The 13082-nt window shown below is 42.6% G+C and overlaps 1 protein-coding gene across 7 annotated transcripts in view; it reads left to right on the forward strand.

The window, feature by feature from the left end:
• The window catches only part of LOC121624492 (calcium-activated potassium channel subunit alpha-1), an 86658-nt gene that overhangs the window by 24056 nt on the left and 49520 nt on the right, over positions 1-13082 (forward strand). The window lies entirely within an intron of this gene.

Raw genomic sequence — 13082 nt, forward strand, 5'->3', positions numbered from 1 at the left:
TGCCACAATTTGCATCAACATTTGTCCTCCTCTGAGTCATAGCTCAGTCTAATGGGAACACACAGACATGATACACACATTTTTAAATTCATCGTGACGTATACTATTGGATAATATCAGTATCTCTGGTGTCCATGGCCAAGCAATTTCCATTAATCCCACATAGGAACCGTAGAAAAAGACGCTCTTAATAACTTCAGAACTTGCCTGAAAATCATCACATTTTTAAGTTCTCTTCAATATCACAATAATCCAGTGATAGTTGTCTGTACATCCATGGGTACATTACAAACAGGAACCAATAACAGCTAATTCGGCATACTTTTAATGGTGCCAGTTTGCAAAAATGTATATGGGCTAAAAACAAACAGGGCTCAAGTTGTAGCCCACAGCTAACTTGCAGACTTGACGCCAACATTATACTTATATTTATATTATACTTATTTACTGGTTATTTTCTGTTCGTTTATTTCTTTTAACCATAAAGATGATGATTTCCTAAAGTAAAGATTGTTCTTGACCGCACTGACAAACTACTCATGTGAGCATTGCTTTAACAAAGGGAGACATAAAGTACATAAAGTAGCCAGAGCTCTTTAATTGTGCTGGTCCCCTACTGCGAAAGAGCCTCCTTTTTTTAAATCAAATTGACAAAGAGATTCTGATGTGGAAATTTATTTTTTGGGTTAGCGTCCAATCAAACCAGCAAGTGGAAAACAACTCAATTAATCTGCACAACATCATGAAAAGGTGGTGCTGGAAGCTTGGTGACTTCCTGCAGGTTGTGCCTCGTTTTGTTAATGGAAAAATGGACACGAAGAGGAAAGCTCTAATAGCATTGCTCCTCATTTAACGGAGCAGTGGTACATAAAATTGGAGACAAAGATTGTCAACATTTTAGACTTCACAGTCTTTCCGTCACCACAAACGTAAGCAGTGTTATGAGTATGTGCATGTCAGAGTTAACCAAACTTGACAGCACGTGCATGTGTACTTTGCTTCCACTTGTGATTCCACTGAAATTGATTGATTTTGGTCCAAACTTTTTGCTCAAGCCCTTGATGTAAGTTGGCTTTGAAATACCTTTTGGATTCAATATGGTTTGTTCAGTTGATCCATAAATAAATCAAGTCAGAGGATAGTTGTTGTATGTATGTAGGTCAGGGGCTTTTATTTGTAAGGGTCCTTTAAATGTCACACAAGATATTAATTTCCAATTTTAGGTAATAATGAAACAGACAACACATGTGAAATGATCAGTGTTTACTGAACAGGTTGTATCCTCTGCACACATTCATTCGCTGCCTGGTATGTAGCTGTGTTAATTCTGCTGTTAGAGGCAGATGCATCCAGATTTGGAAATGATGATGTTATCACTGAATAGCAGGTCTATCCCTTTGGAACTGCTGTAATGCTGGTAGTGATTCCTAATGATGTGGAAACAGCTGCATGCGGCTCCACTGGAAGCCTGGAAGACAAAGGAATAATCTGCTTTTATTGACAAGATGAGAGAGAAATCCCTTAAACCCATCGGTTTTACTCTTGAGTGCGAAAGTCTTAGGCACAAAAGTAAAGCCACTGATGAAGCCGTGCTTAGGATACTGTACTGTCTGCACAATGCGTTCATCTAGGGGAATACTCAGAATGATGCAGTACAAGCCAGAATATTACATTCAATATGTCTGTCAGGGTTTCCAGGGATTTCCAGCAAATCAAATTAAAATGTCTTAAAATGACTGTTCTACTCACGCTGCATGTTGCACTTTAATATCTCCCCCATGTACAGTGTGACCAATGTACAATTCAAAGCTGAATGAATCAAATTCACCTACATGGGTGCCGGAGGTCCCATATAGCTCTGAGCACACCGACAGGATACACACGTTTTTAAAGTCATGTGCCTTATGCTTTCTGAGGTTTTCATTATTTTCCTCCTTTCATGTTCATCATGAATAAATGTTCAGAAATCCACTTAGAATTCATAGAAAAAAGACTCATCTTATAAGAGCAGAACTTGCCTTAAAGTCCTCACATTTTTAGGTTTTCTTTAGTATCAAAGTAATCCAGTGATAGCTATCTGTACACTAATGGATACAATGCAAACAGGAAGTGCTAGCAGATAATTCGGCATACTGTTAATGGTACCAGTTGGCCAAAATGTAAACAAATGTCAGACAAAACAACAGGCTTTTACAACTGTCATAGTGATAGGCGATTTTAGTTTTCCTCAAAGCAGTTACCAGGTAAACCACAGAAACACAGCGTTTACAGTCCAAAGTTAAACTACCAGGAATATGTGACTGCATGTACTGTATTTGATTGGTCGACACAGTTAGGTGACGTTCCTTCCTCCCTGTCTTCTTATTTTTTTTTAAAGATTGACTTAACACCAGGCTGAAAAGCAGAGTTTCACTGTCTTCTCTGGAAGTTTTAGGTCTGTTTCTCCTTAGACTGCACTCGGCATCACTGAGCAGGAAGCTGCTCTTTAAAAGATGGCTGACTAGTCGCGCTCAATCCAAGAGGGAATCCTCTGCAGTGGTTTGCGGTTTCTCTGTGGTTTGTTAGTGGAAGGAAAGCGGGCCTACAGCTACGGATCAAGCTACAGTTGTTTATTTTTACTATTTACTTTTCTGTGGTGGCATGAGGTTTTTACAGATTTAAATTTCCTCTACATGTTCCTGCGAAACCTGGTCGTCTTTAATTTTTGGTTTTTTGGACACTGCGAAAATGGAAATTAAAACAATTAGAAATTGCTACTCAAATTGCTGCAAAAAATGAAACTTACGAAACTTAATCTCTATTTTTTCGTCTGACTGCCATACCTGGAGGGTTTCTGTGCTCTCTATCGTCTTCTCACAGCAATGAACCAACAAACCTACAGTTCAACACGGTCTCTCAGTCACCCTGCTCCTACTGATCAGTGTAATGTCCTTGATAAAGCAGTGGGTGAAGAAATACCTCTGGCAGGGTCACTGATCCCGCAGCTTGCAGGCTGGCACATTGAACCCGTCCAGCTCCGCGTCCTTCGGCTTCGCTTCAGTCATGAATCAGATTGACAAAACAGCGCAGGCATGATCAGAATGACACATGATGAGCTCATTTCTTACCACACACACACACACGTCTGGAGATTCTATAATATTCATCATCCCTCTGCTGCTGTCGTCAGTGACTGCAGCCCATTATGCAGTCTGATTGTTATTGTCTGCTGATGAGTAATGTCACACTTTCTGCCAAGCTGAGATTCAGGTTTTCAAGATCTGATGCATTCATATATCTCAACACAGTGCTGTGAAAGAAGCTTCCTACTCTGGTAAATCCAATGAAGATGGCCCACTCAGGCTTAATTTTCCCTTCAGCCTTTTCTCAAAGTGTAAACTTCTCATTTGCAGCATTTACAACACTTTGCTCTTGATTGTTAATTGGTGTTTTTGCTGAACAACTAAAAAATGAGGAGCACTGGGATACTTTCCCCTTGAGTCTGATCCAGGTCATTGTATCATTGCTAAAAAGGCGGGACAAACCACTCAAGATTAAAAAAACAAAACAAAACAAAAAAAACTGTAGGACTTAGTCAGTACACTACACAACACACGAATGACTGCTCGGTAACTACTGGAGTTCTAGTTACGCCAGCTGGTTTGTGTTCTTGCACCAAAACAAGCATGGATGGCAACCAGCAGCTTGTATTGTTTATATGTGCTGAAAAGGCCCAAAACAGTGGAAAAGGGTGCAGAGTTTGGGTGAAGTCCTGGATGGATTAGACTCGGTACATATCACACACTATATGATGCATCTGACTGTCAACACCAGATGACCCAGTTGTCATGCCCCAAATCATAATTAGCTCAACAGTCGTAACGTGTGTTTCCGCCTTTTGCAAAGAGTTGCTTATTGTAAATCTAACAGAGACAAAAACATCAGCCTTCATTTGTCCAGTATTCATTCTTCTGACAGCTCTGTTTTGGTCTCCACCACCTCCTGAGGGAAATATCTGGCTCTTTAGCAGCTAAATGCTCTGCTATGTTCACCAGCTAGTCGCTAAATGCGTCTGTCTGTTTAGTGCTGGGCAGGTAGTGTAGCAGTGAGTTTTTAGAGCTTTTTTACTGAAAACAGCTGCCTGTTGCAGCAGGAAATGATGCTGATGAGAGCGGCGAGAGTGAGCCACAACAGTAGATTTGTTAGTAAAACCAAAACAATGAGCTATAAAGGTGCAGGGTTGGGTAGTAATTCTCTGAGGGTTCGTCATAATGACTGACACCTTTCACTTTACACATTGATGTTGATGTTCACATAAAAATATTGATTCATGCAGCTTTAAGATTGTGCTCTCTGTAATTTAAAGTAGCTACGCTGTTAACTAGCAAAGAGTATTAATTCTGATCGACAATCAAATGTAGAAATAATTGTTATACCATGGTCTGGGTGAATACTTGATTCTGATTGGCTGCAGGGTGTCCGTTAAAAGGTGTTGTAGGACACCTATAAATCAAATAGCTTGATTGTTCCAAATTATTGCGCTGGCTCAAACGCTAGTTAGTAACCGTGGCAACAGAAACTCAGAACATACGTTAACATACGTTATTTCACAGTTTATTTATCACAACAGCAAGACAGTAGACAAAACATGAGTGATTTTATAGTTTCATTTAACCTATTTGGTGAATTTGATAATTTTGAAGACTGGGATGCAGCAGAAGAGAAAGAGAGAAGAGAATATTGAATCTCCGCCTTCAAATGCCACTATGATGGACATGCCAGTATCTCTGGCAAATTTCACGATCAACGGCAATGTTGCATTTAATTTTAAAAAGTTCGTCGCCATTCTGTCTTCTGTCTGTGCTTACCTTACTTACTTGCAATATCTTCAAATCCAGGAGGACTTTCTTGATCAAATGTTGTTTTTGTTGTTGAAAATGTGAATATGTGTTGCTGAATATTGCTCAACACAGTGCACATTATGACAGTGATTATGAACAAAGGTGATTATCAAAATAACTCCTGTGCTGTTAGTTAATTTAAACACAAGATACTTGTGCTCAAAAAGAGGATTCATTCTCAGTGAAGAACCTTGGAGCTCTAATCTGCCTCTATACATGCCAAAGAGCAGTGATTCCTAACACATCTCTGGGGGTCATCAGGTGGAAACCTCCCTTCAACAGTGTTTCGCCTACTTAGTCCCACTACACCTCCAGGAGGTTAGGCAGTGAACTCCGGCGTCCCAGAGTCACCCCCCCTAGTGCCAGTTCACACTGCTCCTACACAATCCAAACAGCACCGCCACGTTCAACTGACCCAGAGATGCTCCAGGTAGTGGCCAGTACCGATGCTACCATTTAACTATTGCTAATGCTGATGCTAACCGCTAAGAAGAACAGAAGAAGACAATACAGTTCCGATGCTACCATTTAGCTAATGTTACATGCTAACCGCTACCTGTTAAGAGGAACAGAAGAAGACAATAAAGCTAGATTCACCTATACTGTTAATGTTAATTGCTAGCTACCAATACTAACTGCTAAGATACTATCATACTCTCACCGCTTTAGCTATTGTTAGCTGCTACAATGCTACCACAGGCCTAGATGCCACATGTAACTGCCGATTGCCACACAACCATCATCTACACCTGCCTCTCACCAACTGCACCAAAAAAAAAAAAGCGGGGTGGGAATACAAACCCTGGTTTGGGTAGGGGGTAGAAAATAAAGAGGTAGAGTCAAAAGATGAAAGTAGGGATTGGATACAGACCCTTGTTCGGGTAGGGGGTGGAAAATTTAGAGGGTGCTGAAGGTGGAGGCCTAAACCACAGACTAGATTTAACAGCCTCTTCTAACATTTTCTTCAAGAAGCAACAAACCCTACCATTTCCTTCAAAAAGCAAACAAAGCAGGAAAACAAACCCTAACATTTCCTTCAAGAAGCAAACAAAACAGGAAAACAACCAAAAGATCAAAAAACAAGCCAACTCTCTATCTTACAACGCAAACTCACCTGAACAGGCCGCAAGGTCCCAAAGAGAGACTCTAGCTGGCCACACCCCCACGTTATCTAAACTTCCTCTTCCTGGTTCTCTTCCTATTGGCAGAACGAGAAGATGGGGCGGGGAAAGCAGAGCAGAGGAGAGGTGTCTTGTTCAGACTTTAACCTCTTCTCCCGCCGGGTTAGGCATGCATGTCCTCTGCCCCCCCCCCCCACTGTCCCTATTTCACCCCCCAACTACTATTATTTCTCCTGATCCATATCCACTGACTAGACCTAGCAGCCTCATCTGACATCTCCCTCACTGTCTTCCTTAAATTTTGCCCATGCACTCCCAGCTCCCTCAACAGTGAAACAGCTGACCCTGCAACAAAACCTCTACACCCCACTTCAACCGGACAGACCCTGGTCTTCCATCCCCTCTGCTCAGATTCTGTCTTTAAATCTGCATACTTAGTCTTCTTCCTTTCATAAGCTGCCTCCACTGAATTTTCCCAAGGGACTGTTAACTCAATAAAAAACACAGTCTTTTTACTCATGGACCATAAGACAATGTCCGGCCTCAGATTACTATAAACTATTTCCTGGGGCACAACTAGCTTTCCTCCCAAGTCGACCTGCATTTGCCAATCATCAGCCCCTACCAGGCTGCCACCTACCTGCCTTCTCCCTGACTTAGCAGCTCTATTTTTCTCCCCCTCTCGAACAAACTGCACATCTAACCTCTCCTTTCTAGAACTTCCAGAATTCACCTGCTTCCTTCTCTCTTCAATGCCTGCGGCTAAGCTTCTCAGCACCTGATTATGCCGCCATGTATACCGGCCTTGTGATAAGCTATTTCTACAACCTGACAAAATGTTCTTTAAACTTGCTGTACCTGAGCAGAGTGGGCACGATTGATCGCCCTGTACCCAGAGACTTAGGTTCTGCGGGGTTGGCAACACATCGTATGTCGCCCCTATCAGAAATTTAATACGGCCTTCCTCCATATTCCACAGGTCCCTCCAACTAAGTTTCCTCTTCTCAACACCTTCCCAATTCAACCATTGTCCCTGTTTGGCTTGACTAACTGCTTTTGCCCCCCTTAACAACTCCTCCTGCCTACGCACCTGTTCCACTACAAGCTTTCTTTTCTCCTTTAGACCTGCTTTATTCCACATTGGTTTGCCTGGGCCAAGCCCCAAGCCTCCCCGGCCAAATTGAACATTTCCTACTATTTCTGCATGCCTAAGAGCTGCCTCTGCCTCCTGCACTGCTGCCCTTGGGTTCCATTTCCTCCCCCCAGAAGGATTCGGAACCACATTGCTAACTAACATGTCCTTACTCCCAGATAATAAAAGTTCTGTCCTAACCTTAGTGCATTTAAACTCCTCTGTTAGACTGGATACTGGCAGCTGAAGCATTCCTTTCCCATACAGAGCTACATTGCTTAAGCACCTGGGAGCACCCAACCATTTTCTAATATAAGAGCTAACTAGCCTTTCCATTCTCTCTGCTACAGATAATGGGACTTCATATACTGACATTGGCCACATTAACCTAGGATACAAGCCAAACTGCAAGCACCACAACCTCAGTTTGGTACTAATGGCGCTGTTTTCAAAGTGCTCTTGACCTTTAAACTGTGAACGTCTTACCTTCCTGTGACCTTGTCAAACAATGACAGAGAGCACAGTGACTTGGACCGTTTAATCACAGCTTCTTGTTCAGGCAGATGAAGCTATGGTTTGCTTGTGAAACACATGCTGGGTAGGTTATATTAAGATCATGCTTGAGGAGGGTGCCAGGCTTCAGGAGCACTATCCAATGCTCCATTAGTATGCATGTTGTGTTTTTGCCTGTCGCCACAAGCATGGGGCACATGCAGACACAGCCAGCGAGTGCAGGCCTGAGCTGAAAAGGGACGCAGCTGTCTTTTAAAGTCCCAGTCTGTCATTTTTTTAACAATATAATTTACAGGTAGATCCTCTTATTTGCATGTGTAATTGAACAGTTTGACATTTTCTGTCACAGACGGACAAACAATCCTCTTTGGGTGCAGATTGTGATTAATATACTGTAGATGTATTAAATATACAATATACCAGGTGTATGAATGGAAATACAGAATAGGTATAAAACAGGGAGAAGTCGGTGTTTCTGTTTGCATCTTGTTTGCATCTTACGTACAGGATAGGTCCATCTGGAATTCTTCAGCATTTTGGGAAACATGTTTGTTTTCTGGCTGAGAGTCGGATGAGAAGATTTATTCCACTCTCATGTCTTTACGCTAAATATGTTGCTGAAGCCAGCAGCCTGTTAGCTTAGCTTAGCATAAAAACTGGTATTTCATGGGCAGTTACATGCCGGACTGTTTCTTGGCTAAGAGCAGTGACTTCCTGGAGTCCCTGCTGGTTGCCTGGCAACTGCTCCAGGTCAAAAAATGATCCGGCGCATAACTGTAAAACTGTAAATTGCTGTTTTTACACTTTGGTGTTTTGTACGGATCAAACAAATGAGATTTGTTAGTCGGTTAGCTGTAGAAGTGCTGGTAGGCACTTTTAGTATGCTATGCTTGTTTGGACAGAGCCAGGGTAGCCTGCTAGCTGCTAAGCTATGCTAACTGCTGCCAGCTACATCTTTACTGTACATATGTGAGAGTAGCATCACTTAGTTCCTCACTTTCTTACCTGCAGGCTTCAAGATTTACTTTATTTTGGTTTGACCAACATGAATTTAGCTTTTTTAGCTACCTAAAGGCAGCACAGCAGGCTGTTGTTAGCAAACATTTCCCTTTTTAGGAGTAAATGGAACAACGTTAGCGTGTATCTGGTGTCAGGTTTCTGTTTTATAGTCCAATATCATGTACTGTAGCTCTTTTTGTGTCTCTGCCAACTGCACAGTCCACACCAGACGAAGTAATGTGATCCATTGTTAATGTAAAAATAAATGTGCAGCATGAATTGTGCTGTCGTATTTCAAAATAGCCACAAGGTTGTTGCCCGAAAGGTCCATTAAATAATTGTTTACCCTAATCAGCAAAAAAACTGTTAAGTGTGATTGACAATCACAGACTGAAATCTAGCAATATAATCAGGATTACTGCTTTAGCCATAATTGTGTAGCCCTATTTCAGGCCTGACACACGCTCTGTGTGTACTCGGAAGTGCTCCAAATAGACAGTGGAGAACTTCAGAGAATCAAAAGGTCATAATGAGGTTGGTGGTCATCATCCATCATTGTGCTGATACATCTTTTTCCCAAGCTGCCAATATGGAAACAGTAACAACAGCCTGAGATCGCAGAGCTGAAGTCGCATCGCATGTCACACACGTCATGTCAGCTGCGAAGGAATTCAGCAGCGATGATGCCGTAAACGTCTCGAACATTCGTCTGGTGTCTGTGTTTGTCAGGGCTGCAGTCACTCATGTTTATGCCTGTTGTTGTAAACATGCTAATTTGCTGTTATCACTCTGGGCGGAGGATAAACTGTGCAGGAGCTCTGTAAACGAAGTCCAGTTAGTGAGGACAGACACGGTGACCGAGGTGTTTGTACAATTCAAGGCTCATCACACATTTACAGCTGCTCCAAACCGCAAACGTTACCTGTTATTAAGTGATTTTATAGTAAAGTTTATGAGTGTGATGAGTTGTGTTTTACATTTTCTTTTTTTTTTTTACAATTCTGTACTGTAGTTTTTCATGAAGGCAACATGATTTCTGACTGAAGTGTTTGCCGCATAGAATTCATGACCGGAAGAAATCAATATTCAAGCCAGAGACATTTTCTCTTTCTGTTGTTCAAGTTCTGAAATAGAAATCTGAAGGAGAAAAATGGATGTTCACGTGATGTAATTCACACAGTCTGTAAATGCACTATTAAGCTTAAGGATGGCACATTGATTTTTTTTTTCCCTCCTCTATTGTGCAGTTCTGTATTTCTGTGTGTGCCATTATGTCCAAGATGCCTTGTTAATCTAAGTGGCACTTGAGGACAGCAAATGGGCCGGCTTGAACTCACCAGGATAGTCCCCAGGTCATTTTATTTTGGATAGCCGCGCCGTGTTCCTGGGGAAGCTGCTGAGGGTCAGACAGTCACCCGTGAGGAAGACCAGGTCGGGGACTTATGCTCCTGTGAACATTCAAGTTGCTCGCAGTTAAAGTGGGAGACGCACGAACTGGATGTGACGTGCGGGAAAGTGGAGCTCTGACTGGACGAGTTTACTTAAACACAGATGGTCTGTTGACTGCACACACAAATGCGTGGCATCCCACCAATGACAGCTTTGATCCGACAGTGAATGCAGGCTTTAAGGGAATATGGAACAAACTGACCCCCCGGTTCTTCTGAATCCTGTTTTTAGATACTGCAGCAACTCGGAGTAACACAACCTGCCTCTGGAGAATTTGTAAAACATGTTTCTATGTTACCTGAATGTCAATGAGCCCTCATTAGATAGGATTCTTGTAACTGGACCACTGCTGCACTGTTAAATTCACTTAATGCTTTTAACCACTAATGATGATGTTTAATGCATTCTCGTGCAACTAAAACTCTGCTATTGGTTGTCTTTACATTTAGTCTTTCTAAATGCATGTTTAGTACAATGCTTAACATCTTTTTTTCATTGTTTAATATTGAAAACACAACATTTGCCTCTATGTCAACCTCTTTCCCCAACTACAAAGGCAAAGAAAAGTCATTTTTATGTGAAATATAAGTGAGGGTGACACCACCTTGGGCTTTGAGCTTGCTCTCCACAGTAAACGTGATTTCTCTGCCCAAGTGAAGTTGCCATTTCTTTGGCTGGTTATTCATGCTGGCTGATGGTGAGTCACACTTCAGGAAGAGTGGAGGAGCATGAGTGGGTTCTCTGATGTTTGCAGGTTGACATCTGAATGCTTGAGATCTGCCGGCGCTCTCTGCAGGGCTGTGATGTGCTGTGCATCATTGACAGGATCATTGGCGATATCATAATCTGTTGTGAAAGTGGAGCTGGGAGAATTCTAATTGTTCTATTTTTAACGCACGGTATGTAATTAAAAATGCATTCTGAAATGTTCCCTCTTCTCGACGCTTCACAGCTGGATGTGGAGAGTTCAGTGAAAAGATAGTGCTCCAGATTAGCTGCTTACTCTGTCTTATTTTCATTTTTAAAGACTTGGCTTCAGCTTGTTTTAAGAACTTGAGATTTGAATTGGATTTGTCTTGAATGACTTGAGATGACGAGACTCAGTCTGGCAGACTTGAGAATTGACTCAGACTTCTTTCAAATGACTTGAGACTCGACATGAACTCTTTTTTTTTCCAGATCTCTGACAGTTTAATAAATCACTCTGTGTGGTTCCTTGAAAGCGATTTCCGTCCTCGCAGCGAATGATCATTGTCACATTTGAAAGAAAACATTTGTCATTTCCTTTTATCGCAGACTGATTTTCCCTCATATCTTGTAACAAGCTGCTGCATCGAGTAAAATTAATGCAAACTGGACTGAGTATGACTTGGCAGCCCTCTGGGTCGCTGTGCCGTGGTCGGGCCCCCTTTGAGTCTGATCTCACTGTGCCCCCTTGTGGGAGGAGCCATCTGCCAGCAAATGGCTGAAGGTGGCTGGAGATACAGATGTGATGCATCATTATCCAGCGACTGAGATTAATGATGAATGCTGGCACCGTCTGCTGTCACCTCACTGACAAACCCAGCCATGATTGCCCCCTCCCCCTTTGTTCCAGCCTGTGTTTTATTTACCTCCCTCACCGAATCCTCCTCTGCCGGCGGCATTAGCATTTCTAGGGTTGCACCAACATTGTTTCCAGTTTCTAAACCGGGATGGTGGTCAGAGGCATAGAGAGATTTCCTGGCTCTCAAAGAAGAAGGGTTGATTAAAAATGCATGCGGGTGCTTTTTGTCATTAGGGAGCCATCAGTGGTTGCAGGTTGACAATGCAATTTCACATCATGGAAATGAATTAGGCTGAGCTCATTCATTATGGATGCCCATTGGCTTCTTGTTCAGGATGGCCATTGTGTCATTTCTAAATGGATGAAAGGCAGGTAGGGTTGAGATAACCTGGTGGAGCATTTCAGGATGTAAAACATTTGCTCCGCTGTCCGGCAGAAACCTTTCCGTCCATATCTGTGTCCCTGTGGGTCGAGGGCTCGTCCACATAAGCATGGCTTTTAAAAGGGGAATCAGGACACTTGTTTTGCAGCAGTATTAATGAGCTCCCGTGCTTTTTGACTTTTAAAAATCAATTGATGAGAGAATTAAAAATCTAGGTCTAACCCAAAATGGCAGGAAATGTGTTTTGTAACAGCTGTGTGCAAAATGAAATGCATAAACTCTTGAACTGTGTTGTGGTTTAGTTTCTTTTTAGCCTACTTTGTGCTAAGTATGCTCTAGTTAGGTAACAGAGATTTTGTCCTCTGCCTCCCATCTCTGATAATCTTCCACCTCCTCCTCTGGTTCGACAAACACGACATGACGCTGTTGAATTTTATTGTGGGGTTGTCAGTGGCGGTCGCGTTGTGTCAGGTGAGAGCAAAGGTTTTTCTCCTCCAGGTAACGTTGATTAAATGACTGAGTGGCCACCTCCAGCTCTGTTTGACTTTTAAATATCTAGATATGCTGATTTCTGTTTATTTCCCATTTCACTATTTGTATTTACAGTTGAGCCTGATTCGCCGTCTTACTCCCCACAGCTATTAAGTTTCACCTACGCTCTATCAGTGTCAGAGCTGTCACCTGACAACTCTCGCTTTGTTCTCTAACACCCCTGGATCTAGTGTTTATTACCTCGCAACCTGCCTGCTCTGAGCGTCTAGCATCCTACTCCAGGCTTCGGTTTATTCAGCAGCGCCCCCCCCCCCCCCCCCCCCTGCAGAAAGGCAGAGTGACAGTAAAAAGCAATACCCTGCTTTTATTATGCCGCTGCTCCGCTGTGGCCACCGGAGCTTCGGGCTGCGCTGCTGCATCCTGCCTTGTTTGTGTCTGTGAAAGCTGAAGCCACGTTCTGTCACCTCGCCCACTCTTCCGCTGCCAATTTACATGATGAGCCGAGCTCTTGTGTATTTATTTACACTGTCATATGTACGGTAACTGATGAGGCTGTTTGTGACCCTGC

The sequence above is a fragment of the Chelmon rostratus genome, chromosome 21, assembly GCF_017976325.1.
Source record: "Chelmon rostratus isolate fCheRos1 chromosome 21, fCheRos1.pri, whole genome shotgun sequence".
Lineage (NCBI taxonomy): Eukaryota > Metazoa > Chordata > Actinopteri > Chaetodontiformes > Chaetodontidae > Chelmon > Chelmon rostratus.